The 13,134-nt window shown below is 42.3% G+C and overlaps 1 protein-coding gene across 1 annotated transcript in view; it reads left to right on the forward strand.

The window, feature by feature from the left end:
* The window catches only part of SLC38A5 (solute carrier family 38 member 5), a 147,111-nt gene that overhangs the window by 33,115 nt on the left and 100,862 nt on the right, over nt 1-13,134 (forward strand). The gene's annotated exons all lie outside the window — the stretch shown is intronic.

Below are 13,134 nucleotides of genomic sequence, written 5' to 3' on the forward strand. Positions count from 1 at the left end.
ACCATTAGACTAAAGGCAACGTTTGTTCAATTCTCTGGTGGTTAGTGGGGTCAGATCGACATTTGTTTTTCACTGCAGTAACGAGAAAATTCGAAGGCACACGCAAAAATCTTTTTCCCATTAGGAGATCTGTTGTTTTTCCTACTGCAATTGGGGAAATCGATCATTTATTGAAACTTGTGTGGCCACCATTAGACTGGCAATCCAATGCAAAGGGAATGTTTGTTCAATTTTTCTGGTGGTTAGTGGGGTCAGATCAACATTCATTTTTGACTGAGATAATGAAAAAAAATTCGTAGGAACGAGCTAAAATTTTTTTCCTATCAGGAGGGATCGATTGGAAAAGAAATGTATGATATATTGAAACGTGTGGCCAGCAATAGGCTAGCAATCTAACACAAAGAGAGAACTTTGTGAATTTTGTGGTGGTTAGTGGGGCCAGATCGACATTCCTTTTTCACTGCAATAACGAGAAAATTCGAAGGAACACAATGGAAAAATGTTTTCCTATCATCAATTGGAAAATAAATTGATCATTAATACCTGAGTTTTCCGCTAATTCATTCAATGGAGCAGTCAGTCCTTCCAAGGCTCTGGTCGCAGTCCCTCCAGAAACTGTATTGTTAGAGATAAAGGTGCAACACAAGCTACCAAACATTTTGCATCCCCCTCCTCTTTCAACTAGGACCATATCTAAGGCCATTCGGTTCTGCCATGCCATTAGAGATGTGATGGCCAACTGTTCTGTTAGGCCCTTCACAGCGTCCCTAGTATAGTTTACAAATCGTTGTTGGTTTTAGTATATATAGTTAATCCAGTCAACATTTTTATCTATAGTCACCCACCAGAGAAGAGACTCAAACCCAGCTGTCACCTGATTCCTGGTCCTAAACTCATTAGACACCCCGCACTCATCTATGTAGATCCGAGAGTCAAATGACCCTATGCGAGAGGTATCCCTCCAATACCATTGGTGACTCTTATGCCCTGTACACGCGGTCGGATTTTCCGATGGAAAATGTGTGATAGGACCTTGTTGTCGGAAATTCCGACCGTGTGTAGGCTCCATCACACATTTTCCATCGGATTTTCCGACACACAAAGTTGGAGAGCAGGCTATAAAATTTTCCGACAACAAAACCCGTTGTCGGAAATTCCGATCGTGTGTACACAAATCCGACGCACAAAGTGCCACGCATGCTCAGAATAAATAAAGAGATGAAAGCTATTGGCCACTGCCCCGTTTTATAGTCCCGACGTACGTGTTTTACGTCACCGCGTTCAGAACGATCGGATTTTCCGACAACTTTGTGTGACCGTGTGTATACAAGACAAGTTTGAGCCAACATCGGAAAAAAATCCTAGGATTTTGTTGTCGGAATGTCTGATCAATGTCCGACCGTGTGTATGGGGCATAAGTCCACAGGTGTTCTGACAGGATCCTCAGGGGCATAGCCAGCTGGACCATAGCATAATTCCCTCGGGCATTGGCCAGTATCCTAGCTCACGGTTTCTTATCCCTACACATCCACCAGACATCAGCTCTCTGAATGTCATGTTCAACCCAGTCACCATTGCCCATGTTAATCCTCTCCACACGGTAGTCATCGGGTAGTGACCCAGGTTCCACTTCGCTACTATTCCCTGGGAGTGCAAGACAAGTTAAAGTTGCCCGGATAAGCAGTAACCGCTGGAGGTATCTGAGGTCTCTGTACTGGGGGAAACCACAAACTCAACGTGCGACAGGTAGAATTTGTTTCAGGTTTATAGCTCTTATACAATCGCAACATACATTTTTAAACCTTCTGGATCTGTATTGTGATCTAGAAGAAAAGGGATAGCTGCTAAATGTAGTCTGGCTCCGGCACAAACTAAACAGTTTTCCTTTTTTAAAGATTTAACCGTGTACCTCAACCATTCTAACCACTCATTTCTTTCTTGGTATCCTGTCTCCAAAGCTATGGCATCTTCTACTGTTAGGTTAGTAAATCTTATAGTTTTACTCAGAACTTCTATTTTAGTATGGCCTTCTTCTTTCCCTTCTGTGTCTACCTTTTCCTGTTGTCTGGTTTTATTAGGTGGTAATACCTCAAGGTAAAATTTGTCTGAGGGCTCCGTTCCTGACACCCATGGTCCCATAGAGTACAACCGCTGATCTTCCTTCCTCGGCTCCTTTAATGTTATCAATAATTGGTTACAGTTCTTACTATGTGTGTAGGGGGAGTTGGCCGTTTCTGTCATTGAGTCTTTCCCTTTTATTCCACTCTTTTTTGTCCCTGGTACATTATACCCCGAATCGTAATACACTGTGGTCCACAGGGCCTGATTCCATGCTTGACATCCTGCCCTATTCCGGAGCCAGAAAATGTATTTATCTGCCCATAGAAGTCCCCTAGCACCAGTTGTATCCCCCCAATCTGCAATCTGACAGAAGTCTACCAGTATAGTGCTAGTTATTCCCTCTATAAAGGTTAGATTCAATGCTTTTCCTGATCTTTCCCAACCCAAAGGTTCCTCTGCTCTTCCATAACGTCTAACCCCTCTTATGAATGCCTCTCCTAGAGTCACCAGTAACCCAAGGATAATTACTGTCCCTTTTTATCCTAACCAGCTACAGAGTTCCAGCAGATAGGGTATGGGGGTTGGAAGGGGAGGGAGACTTTACCGGTTTGAGACAAGTCCCACCTTGTGTGAGACCTCAGTTTTGTAGCCAAATTTTCTGAACCTCTTGCAGCCAACTGGCCCTATTCTGCCTGTAAAACAATGGGACTGGTGAATCCAGGTAGACCTCTCTGCGATCCTTATCACAGTAGGGGTAGTTAGGACTTTGAAAGGACCATCCCGCCTTGGGGAGTACCACTGCTTTTTCTTATTACTTTTTCTTAAGACCCAATCTCCCACATGTACCTTTTCATCTTCTTGAATTGGACCTTCTAGGACAGAACAAAAATCATTAGTACATCTTTGTCTTAACAACCTAGACATGTATTCTGCTAGTGTGAGCTCAGACTCCTCAGTAGGTGTTTCATTTGGTTGTAAGGGTATCTTATGGCCTTCCATGTATCATTTCAACTGGGCTTAAACCTTCTTTTGTGGGTGTGATATGCATACTGGTCACAGCTACTAGTAGGCAGTACATCCAATTTTTACCTGTTTCTTCCATAGCTTTCCTCAGTTTGCTTTTTAGAATGCCATTATGTCTTTCCACCAATCCAGCTGATTGGGAATGATGGTATTTCATGTGAATTCCCATCCCTTCTGTCAAATGTATAATTTTCTTTACAAAATGGGGTCCATTATCACTGTCTGTGCGTCTGCACTTCCTGTCGGGAAAATCTCCACCCATTTGGTCAGGGTGTCTATGATTACCAAACAATATTTCTTCCTTTTGTCTAATTCAAAAAAATCCATGCAAATGTGTTGGAATGGATATTGCGGTGTGGGGAACTTCCCTTTCTGTTGTCTTATGCTTTCCTGAGCATCGTATCTTGCACATATAATGTACTGAGAGCAAAAATGTGTTTTTTTTTTTGGTTAGTGAAGCCATAGGCTGTACATACCTTTTATTTAACATCAGTCATCCCCCTGTTTGACACATGTGTTACTCCATGTGTCAATACTGCTACATACCTAAATAAGGATTTTGGCAATACCGGTTTTCAATCAGGTGACATGTAGATGTTATCTATTATTGTGCAACCCTTTGTTTTCCAATATTGTTTCTCCCGGGGGGGTGCATTCTGCTGCATATCAGTAAGGACTGTATGATCTATCTCTATGGATTTCCTGTTCTGTCATTATTTGTGTTTCTTGTGCCGCTATTTTGGCCGCTTCATCTGCCCTTTTATTTCCCTTTGAGATGGGGTCTGTATATTTTGTGTGTGCATGACATTTGCAGATTGCAAGCTCTTTTGGTAACTGTATTGCATCTAGGAGTTCTCGAATGAAGTCCGTGTGTGAAATCGGTTTACCACTGGAGGTGACCATCCCCATGTTTTTCCATTGTTGTGCAAAAACCTACTGTTGAAAAGGCATATTGACTGTCAGTGTATATGGTTACGGATTTTCCTTTTGATGGTATGCATGCTCTTGTCGGTGCTAAAAGTTCTGTTGCTTGTGCTGGTAATGGCCTCTCTTCCAAGATTCTATCCTGTGTCACTACTGTATATCCAGTTGCATATGTGCCATCTGGATTCTTCTTACTGGAGCCATCAACAAAAAGTGTCATGTCCGGGTTAGATAAAGGTACATCTTTCAAATCACTCCGTGGCGGTACCTTTTCAGCGATTGGCGGCAGTACAGTCCTGTTTATGACCATCAGTAGGAAGTGAAATAAGTGTGGATGGGTTTAATGTAGTACATCTCTGTATTGTTAAAGCGGAGCGGCACCGAAAAAAAAATTTTTTAAAAGTCAGCAGCTACAAATACTGCAGCTGCTGACTTTTAAAACATGGACACTTACCTGTCCAGGGCGCCCGCGATGTCGGCACCCGAGGCCGAAGCGTCTCTCCGTCCTCGGGTGCTGCCGCCTCCATCTTCGGTAAGGGAATCAGGAAGTGAAGCCGTGCGGCTTCACTTCCCGGTTCCCTACTGCGCATGCGCGAGTCGCGCAGCGCAATACGAATGGTCCCTGCTGCCTCTGGGACCCGTGTGTTTCCCAGCAGGCAGCGGGGGGGGGGGGGGGGAACAGGATGTGGCGTAAATACCCGCAGATTCTGCGGCTATCTACGCCGGAAGTGGGTACAGATTCCTGTAATATACAGGTATCTGTACCCCCCTCCCCCCTGAAAGGTGCCAACTGTGTCACCGGAGGGGGGGAGGAATCTAATGAGTGGAAGTTCCACTTTTGGGTGGAACTCCACTTTAAGTGAGGTTGTGTCAAAAGTATTGTCACACGGGAAAGGTGTCCTGCTGGGCTCAAATGTCATAGCTTTTGTTGTAAAAGAATAACGGATGCTGCATGTGGTACTTTAATGCCGCGTACACACGGGCAGACTTTTTCGATGGACTAGGTCCGGTGGACTTTTAGACTGACTTTCCGACGGACTTTCGAATGAACAGACTTGCCTACACACGATCAACCAAAGTCCGACGGATTCGTACGTGATGACGTACGACTGGATTAAAATAAGGAAGTTCACAGCCAGTAGCCAATAGCTGCCCTAGCGTCGTTTTTTGTCCGTCGGACTAGCATACAGACAAGCTGACTTTTCGACCGGACTCGAGTCCATCGGAAAGATTTGAAACATGTTTCATTTCTAGGTCCGTCGAACTTTTGGGGGGAAAAAAAGTCAGCTGGAGCCCACACACGATTGAATTGTCCGCCGGACCAAGTCTGCCGTAAAGTCCGGTCGTGTGTACGCGGCATAAGTGTCAGCGGGTGATATAGCACTATAGATGCTGAGGCCTTAACTGCTTCCGCTGCAGCTACCACTGCCTGTACACAGGGTGGAAGTCCTCTAGTTACACTGTCTAGTTTTGTAGAATAGTAAGCAATCGGCCTCTGGTGCCTGCCATGTGACTGTAAGTACTGATGTCATGTGACCTTCCCTTGAGTCTACTGTTTGAAAGGTTTGGTAAGGCTAGCACTGATGAACTAGAAAGGACTTGTTTTAGGTCAGTAAAGGCTGTCTCTGTTTCCTCACTCCATTTAATAGCATCCTGGGGGGCCATAGGGCTCCCATGTATTGCCTGAACCAACGGGGCCGTCAGAATGGAATACCCAGGAAACCAGGCCCTACAAAAATTTGTCATACCCGGGAAGGACATCATTTGTTTGTTTGTCTCTAAGGACTGTGTAGTCTACATTATTTCATACCTTAATTTAATGTTTTAAACTCTAAAATATCTCTAAAGGTTCAATTTTGTACTCATTCATGTAATCGGTAGACACCCACCCCATAAAAAGGAACTCGCCTCATTCGTCAGTTGTGTAGAGGGGGGGGGGGTCATATCTGCACTTGAATTGGGGCTGGGGAAAATGGATACTCTTTATCTAACATGAATGAGCGCAGGATCACAGATCATACTATCAAAGAAAGCCTTCCTTACCTTGGAGTTGGTAAAAACAATACTCTTTTTCATTTATTCAAATATAAGTTCACCAAGTATGCAGACATAAAATGTTTCCTAGCATTTTTATTATTTGACAGATAAAAAATATATATATATTGTAATATTTAGAGCTGCACAATTAATCGTCAAGAATCTTTATCGCGATCTTTCACAATTCTTTCTATGCAAAGAATTCTCTCTGCTCTTTTGAAGCCATAGACATCAAAAGAAAGGAAGAGAAAAACTGGGCAGTCTGCCAAGAATCAAAATATTCTTTATCAGTTGAACTTAAGTATAAACATTGTAACAATTTGTCAATGGAATAGACTTTGTGTGTAAGTGAAAAAAGTTTAAACACTAAAACTTTTTCTAACATTTGTTGGTTTCAAGTTAAAATCTTCTTTTTTTTTTTTTTTTTTTTGCTGGAAAATTACTTAGAACCCCCAAACATATAAATTATTATTTTTTTTTTTTTTTTTTAGTAGACACCCTAGAGAATAAAATGGTGGTTGTTGCAATATTTTATGTCACACTGTATTTGTGCAGTGGTCTTTCAAATGCAATTTTTTTGGGAAAAATTACTTTAATGAATTAAAAAAAAAAAAAAAAAACTAACAAGTAAAGTTAGCCCATTTTTTTTGTATAATGTGAAAGATTTTACGTTGCGGGAATCGTGAGAGAGTCGTGATCTTTTTATTCTAAGCAAAAAAAAAAAATCGTGATTTTCATTTTGACCAGAATCGTGCAGTGTGTGTGTGTGTGTGTGTGTGTGTGTGTGTGTGTGTGTGTGTGTGTGTGTGTGTGTGTGTGTGTGTGTGTGTGTATGTATAAATTAATCTCTATCTCACACATCTGAATTTTTTTTTTTTTTTTTTTCTCAGACCTCAATATTTTAGCAGAATTTAAATAAAACATGAACCCCTTTTGTATTGTTCCCTTTATTCTCTGGTCCCAAGTGAAATCCACAGTGTCACAAAACTTATTTATTTATTTATTTTTTATTTAACCCAAACACATATTCTGATTCAGAACTTAGCCTTTTAACTTTATAAATGTACCTAAATATAAACAGCATTGCATCATTAACACTTTACAGTTGAAAATCTGGGAATTCTAAAAGTAACATATCCAAGAAATACAGTATTTACTTTAAGACTATTATTCGGACTTTCTTTCCCACCGAAAATCCTAATATTCTCACAGATGCACAAATTAACCTCCTGTGTGCCTCCATCATCATCTCCCTCTCTCTTCTGCTACTTTTGTCAGGCAATCTGCATTTTCTTGTTTCTGAGAAACAGCTTCTTGACCATCATATTTGGGCTATAAAAGCATCAAGTCTGTTGTATTCCCTTCTCTCCTCTCTCTGGGCTTCAATACTACGGCACACTTCTCTTAGCAAAGCCCATTCAAATCCCTTTCCTTATGGCGGTAAAATTAGCACTCAGTCACATACCGTCTCTGGACTGGACACATTTAGCAAATGTAGCAATTGTAGCAAAGTCTCCCAGACAATGTTGTCCAGTGGTACCGGAGACGGTGCAGTATTCCAAGACGCCGGCTCCGGTCCAATCCCCATGGGCCATATAGTGCAATGTCACCTGGTATTTTACATATACATCGGCTAGCAAGGTGTTGGCTGCCTTACAGAGCGAAGCCATAAGACCATTCAAGTATCTCTTTAGGCTTCATGCACACGAGACGCCGGTGCAAACTCTGCTGAACACATGTTTTTAAAAGCTGAAACCGGCATTTAGAACTGCCCGATTTGCCGCGTTTGCATGCCGCGTTTTACCGTGTTTGCGTCTAGAAGCGTCTGCTGAGCAGAGAATGATATTTTGCGGCCCAACTTTGGGGCCTCGTATCTTGGGGCCACTTGGTGCTAGGAACCCCAGATTTGGTGTGCTAACACAGTGGAACTAGCACTACACCATATCCAAATTTGAGGGCCCTAGCACTAAGTGGCCCCGAGACAAAGTCGGGTCGCAAAATGTCATTCTGTGCTGCAGAAAAGTGCTTGACATTTTGCGACCTGACTTTGGGGCCCCGTATCTCAGGGCCACTTGGTGCTAGAAACCCCATGTTTGGATATGTTGTAGTGTTTCACTGTGTTAGCAAACCAAACTTGGGGTTCTTAGCACCAAGTGGCCCCGAGATACGTGGCCCCAAAGTCGGGTCGCAAAATGTCAAGCACTTTTCTGCAGCAGAGAATGACATTTTGTGACCCGACTTTGGGGCCCCATATCTCGGGGCCACCTGGTGCTAGGAACCCCAAATTTGGATATGTTGTAGCGCTAGTTCCACTATGTTGGCACACCAAATTCCTTGGTTCCTAGCACCACGTGGCCCCGCGAATTTGGGTCACAAAATGTCATTCTCTGCTGCAGTTTACCCTCCTATTTCTGTGTTTTCTGGTCCAAAAAACAGGGTTCCTTTAAAAACACTTATAAACGCAAACGCAGTACCGGCGTTTAGCCGCGTTTGGCGTCTGAAACGTGGAAAACTTTTGCGGGGGTTATTTGTTTTCCTAATAGTTTTTCTAATAGTCACACAATAAACATTTAAAACTTTTCTAACACATTTATTGAAACATGTGCGGCCACCATTAGACTAGCAATCCAATGCAAAGGCAACGTTCGTTCAATTTTCTGGTGGTTAGTGGGGTCAGATAGACATTCGTTTTTCACTGCAGTAACGAAAAAATTTGAAGGAACAAGCTGAATTTTTTTTTTTTTTTTTTTTTTTTTTCCAATTGGGAGATGTTGATTGTAAAATAAATCAATCATTTATTGAAACATGTATGGCCACCATTAGATTAGCAATGTAACACAAAGAGAACATTCGTTTGGCTCTCTAATGGCTCAAGTGGGGACAGATCAACGTTCGTATTTGACAGTAGTAACAGGAAAATTCAAAGCAAAAAGATGGAAATTTTTTTCCTATTGGGAGAGATCGATTGGAACAGATATTGATCATTTATTGAAGCATGTGTGTCCACCATTAAGCTAGCAATCTAACACAAAGGGAACGTTCATTCGATTTTGATCAACGTTCGTTTTTGACTGCAGAAACGAGAAAGATCTAAAGAACAAGACAATTTTTCTCAAATAAACTTCCAACCGTAATGTGGCTTTAGTTCGGGGAAAAAGTACATAGTGTAATGAAACTTCCAAATCCACACTTTCTGTGTGTATCATATCGATTGATTGGGTAGTCTCTCAGAGATTGATTATTCCTATCAGTAGCTGTGGCGGCTGGTGCTCCATATGTTTTTTCTTTTTGGGGGGGGGGGGGGGCGGGGGGCAAACAAACACTCGTCGCCCCCCCAGGCCCTCACCCCATCCAGGTCTTGGCTATTCCTCCCAGCCGATACGGTCTTAAGATCCACTTCCTGTTCTGATTGGCCGGGACGAGAAGCCGGAAGACACAAGTGGGTGGGGCTCGGGGCGCAGTGCTCTGCGCCCTGATCCCAACCTTTTTGAAGCCAATTAGAGCCTCAGGCTCTAATCATGTGCTTCAAAAAAAAACCCCAAAAACCTCACAGAAACCTATGATAGAAACCGGCGCCCTGCATGAAGGTTAGGGGGGGCGGAGCCTCTGCACCCCTTATGGACCGGCCGCTGCTGATCAGGAGAGATTCACCAGAAACATATTTAAAGTGTGTATGACCACCATTAGGCTAGCAATCTAACACAAAATGTTAATTTTGATTCTCAAACCGTTAGTAGGGTGCGTTTTTTTTTTTTTTGTTTTTTTGTTTTTTTTAATCGCAATATCAAGACAATTTGACGGAAGTTGGAAAGTTTTTTTTTTTTTTTTTTTCTTGAACGAACAAAATTTCAGTTGTGAATGTGGTTTTATTTCAGGAAATGGTACAAATTGTAATGAAATGTCCAAATGTACTTCCCCGTTTGTTTCATATCAATCAATTGGGTTATTGACTACAGATTTATTCCTATCAGTAGAGAACGATGGGGAATAGAAATCAATAATTTATTGAAGCATGTATGGCCACCATGAGGCTAACAATCTCACACAAAGGGGCTGATTAGTGAAGGAGTAGAAGCTGTTGACTTAGAAAGTGAATGTTAATTATTATTATTATTATTATTATTATTATTATTATTATTATTATTCATTTTTTATAATATTTATTATTATTTATAATAATAATAATACAGGATTTATATAGCATGCTCACTAAGCTTATAAATAAAGCTGTGTTCAGTTCAAATACCCAATCGTGTGCTATGAAAATAAATTGGATCTCTTTCTGTGCCATGATTGGCTGACACAGCAAAGGCGACTTTATGCTTTTTACCTAGAGAAGACGGCAGAGCGATCATTCTCTATGGCAGTGTACATGGAGCTGTCTTTTTCTATACAATGCAGATGGATGAATGGATGGCTTGATTGATGGACTCGAGCTTTTCAGTTCACAACTAAAGCTGACCATACATTATACAATTTTCTTGTTCTATTTCCTTTAGATTTATCCCCATCTAAGGCTCGATTCACACCTATGCATGTTGCTTTTGGGCGTTTTTGGAGGTTTATTTTTCATGCTTGCCACGTTTTTGAGCAGCGTTTTTGCGGCATTTTTGCCGCGATTTGCGTTTTGCGTTTTTTTTTTTTTTTTTTTTTTACAGTCTAAAAAAAAAACTAAAAAAAAATTAAAAAAAAAAAAAAAACGGCAAAAACGCATCAAAAACGCTGCAAAAACACTGCAAAGACGGTGCACTTGCGTTTTTGATGCTTGTCCATTGAATTCTATTACATGCAAAACACTGCATTTTGCATGAAAAAAAGTCCCTGACCCTTTCCAAAAATGCAGAGAAACAAAAAGGCATTGATGTGAACATGTTCCATAGGAACCCATGTTAAAAAATTCCCGTGCATTTCTGCAAAATGCAAAATGCATCAAAAAACGCGCTAGTGTGAATGGAGCCTAAGACCTGCCTGATTGGATACAAATTGAAAGTGTTTAGGTGTGACCTCATACTACATGGTTTTGGTAAACGTAAAAGATAATTGTATAATGTATGGCCAGCTTAAAAGATCTGGACGGGATCAGCAACCTGCAGAGTTCCATAACTTTTCCTTTTATTCGACTATCTAATGGTGGCCACGCACGCTTCCATATTTATTTATTTATTTATTTTTTAATCTGATCAACGTGTGATCTAATCAAAGATATGAAATCCACAAATAGCCATAACTTCCTTGCTCATCGATTTTTAAACTTTAGATTGGATTTGATCAAACTAGGCTGATCGGCCAGGGCGATAAATTATCGATCATTTTCATCAAATGGCAACAGTGAGATACTTTGTTCATAAATACGATTGTATTTCAGATGATAAGATTGCGTGGTGGAAACAGAGAAACTATCGATAACTTGGTAAATGATCAATATCTTAGTTATCGGCGCAATTCGCTCCCCCCATACGTGACTTATCGATTGAATGAGTTGTTGACTATATATTGGTTATTACCATTAGAGGTTAGTAGGGAAATAAATTGATCGTTTATGGAAGCCACCATAAAGCCGGCCGTAGATGGATCGAATGTCAGTCTGTTCAGCAAGGACTGTCCACGATTCGAACCATGTCAGGCTGATTGTACCCAAGATGATCGATTTAACTGGGTACAACCAGCCTGTCGGATTTTACATGCGATTATTGCAGCGGCTGTTAAAGCTCTTTTTTTTTTTTCCCCTCCCCCATCCACCTTGGCTGTGGTTACAGGAAAGAAAATTGCTTCATCTATGGCCTCAAACGTTAGAATCTGACCATGCAATCAACTTTAAAATTACCAAAATGATATAATATGAGGACCTTTAACCAATCACTCTGTAACCAGGCAGACCCATGTACTACATGCTTGTTGGTAAATCTAAAGGTGATTGTACAATCAGATTGTAACTTGTATGGTGAGCTGTAGATTGCTGAGGACACAAAGCAGGCTTTTCTTACAGGTAGCACTGATATCATTTCTTCCCCTTGTTTATGCTGGGAGATGTAGTCCTGCAGTCACCGCACAGTCCTGTATGATGGGACATGCTGGGAGATGTAGTCCTGTAGTTAGCGCACAGCCCTGTATGATGGGACATGCTGGGAGATGTAGTCCTTCAGTGAGTGCACAGCCCCTGTATGATGGGACATGCTGGGAGATGTAGTCCTTCAGTGAGTGCACAGCCCCTGTATGATGGGACATGCTGGGAGATGTAGTCCTGCAGTCACCGCACAGCCCTGTATGATGGGACATGCTGGGAGATGTAGTCCTGTAGTGAGCGCACAGCCCTGTATGATATGACATGCTGGGAGATGTAGTCCTGCAGTCACCGCACAGTCCTGTATGATGGGACATGCTGGGAGATGTAGTCCTTCAGTGAGTGCACAGCTCTGTATGATGGTAGATGTAGTCCTGCAGTGAGTGCACAGTCCCTGTATAATGTGACATGCTGGGAGATGTAGTCCTTCAGTGAGCGCACAGCCCTGTATAATGTGACATGCTGGGAGATGTAGTCCTTCAGTGAGCGCACAGCCCTGTATAATGTGACATGCTGGGAGATGTAGTCCTGCAGTGAGTGCACAGCCCTGTATGATGGGACATGCTGGGAGATGTAGTCCTTCAGTGAGCGCACAGTCCTGTATGATGGGACATGCTGGGAGATGTAGTCCTTCAGTGAGCGCACAGCCCTGTATGATGGGACATGCTGGGAGATGTAGTCCTGTAGTTAGCGCACAGTCCTGTATGATGGGACATGCTGGGAGATGTAGTCCTTCAGTGAGCGCACAGCCCTGTATGATGGGACATGCTGGGAGATGTAGTCCTGTAGTTAGCGCACAGTCCTCTATGATGGGACATGCTGGGAGATGTAGTCCTGCAGTCACCGCACAGCCCTGTATGATGAGACATGCTGGGAGATGTAGTCCTGTAGTGAGCGCACAGCCCTGTATGATATGACATGCTGGGAGATGTAGTCCTGCAGTCACCGCACAGTCCTGTATGATGGGACATGCTGGGAGATGTAGTCCTTCAGTGAGCGCACAGCCCTGTATGATGGGACATGCTGGG

The sequence above is a fragment of the Aquarana catesbeiana genome, linkage group LG09 (genome assembly GCF_042186555.1).
Source record: "Aquarana catesbeiana isolate 2022-GZ linkage group LG09, ASM4218655v1, whole genome shotgun sequence".
NCBI lineage: Eukaryota > Metazoa > Chordata > Amphibia > Anura > Ranidae > Aquarana > Aquarana catesbeiana.